This window comes from Oryzias melastigma, linkage group LG10 (assembly GCF_002922805.2).
Source record: "Oryzias melastigma strain HK-1 linkage group LG10, ASM292280v2, whole genome shotgun sequence".
Taxonomy (NCBI): Eukaryota; Metazoa; Chordata; class Actinopteri; order Beloniformes; family Adrianichthyidae; genus Oryzias; species Oryzias melastigma.
The window spans coordinates 25,625,119-25,626,672 of NC_050521.1; the positions used below are offsets into that span (position 1 = coordinate 25,625,119).

The following is a 1,554-nucleotide window of genomic DNA, read 5'->3' on the forward strand; positions in this document are numbered from 1 at the left end:
TTTTTTTTTTTTTTTTTTTCCTTATTAGAGTCGACTTTTGTCACATTTTTTAAGTATTTGATCTAAATAGTATGGTAAAGGATGGTGCTCTGGGGTTCTGTCCTCTATTTATATCCACTTGTTACGCCCCAGTTGGTCTAGGGGTGCGGGGCTTAACATAAAGGTAAATTAAATGAGAAGTGTAACAAAACACAACAAAAGTCTCCATAAAAAGTTAACACAATTTATTTACAAGACAACNNNGGCTCGTCTGTGCTCCGGTTCTTGGCAGTGGACCTCGCCTCTGGCTCGTCTCGTACCCCCATAAATAGCTCCATCTGCATGAAGCCCATCTGCTATACTGTTCAAACATGTAGTTGTAGAGTTAGATAAGAAAATTCTTCTTTAACAGTGGTGGTACATCGCCATTTGGACATCCCTGAGGTTTCTTCTTCTTTTTTTATCCCCAGAATCTATTTTTTTATGAGTCTGTCCTTACCAAGAAGGATGGTCTAAGGGGATAAGAGGGATTTCCAGTTTAGTTTAGTCTGTTTAGTTTAATACATTTAATGAATTTATCCATGTGATATTAATAAAGTTCAATTCAATCAGCTATTGTTTATATTTTATGAGTATTTTTGGACAATTACCGTTGTGAAGCCCATTGATGCAACTGTATTGTGGTTTTTGCGCTATATAAAAAAAAAAAAAAATTTAATCTAATGTACATGAAATCTGTTTAATGGGGATTTTAGAAGCAACAAGACAGCTGTGTAATGTATCAGTCCTTGGGTGTATTCACTAAAGTTTAAAATGAGATAAAAGAGGTTCAAACACCTGGTGAAGACATTAGGATTTGAAAATCAACTCAAAAAGGGTCTGAAAACCTCACAGATGTATTAAGAGTTTTCACCTTGTGCACTGTAATCCTAACAGATGAACATCCCTGTGGTCTGCTCACACCTAACACGACTGAGGCAGAAATGTTCTTGAATGAAAACACATCAAAGGAACAATCAAACCAACAGAGACTCATTTTTCACTCCCCCAGGTTTTAAAGTAGAAGGAAATCTATGTTTCTTATTTCTTTTCACAAGACTTTTGGCAAACGCTGAAACTTTTAACATGTTAAAAGTAAGATTTCTGATTATCAATCTAATTAACCTAGTCTTTGATATGACAGGATTTGTTAGTAATTGTATGCCTTTATAAACTGTTGTTCAGGTTTAAATGAAGTACAAGTACTTTAAGGATTGTACCATTTACTGTTTTTAGTTCATATCAGGTTCTGTTTTCACATTTTGTGTTTTCCCCCCAATCTCACCTGAAATTGGTTTCATTGAACAAATACACAAACATTCTCATCTGGTTATTTATTTACCACAAGCCCAGCATCCTACATTTTGGGTCCTACAAATCCTAAAGAAAGAATCTGGTTCTATTCCTAAGGGATCTTGGTGAACTGAGCCCTCTGTGTCCCACAGGTCCATTAACCATTTTTTTCATGCAATGCAAAATAAAATGTTAAAGAACTTCAAAGGGAAACGTGGAATGACCATCTCAGCTTGTACTGTA

General features: G+C 35.4%; 1 long non-coding RNA gene across 2 annotated transcripts in view; it reads right to left on the reverse strand.

Moving 5' to 3' along the window:
* The window catches only part of LOC118599261, a 49,626-nt gene that overhangs the window by 34,657 nt on the left and 13,415 nt on the right, over positions 1–1,554 (reverse strand). The gene's annotated exons all lie outside the window — the stretch shown is intronic.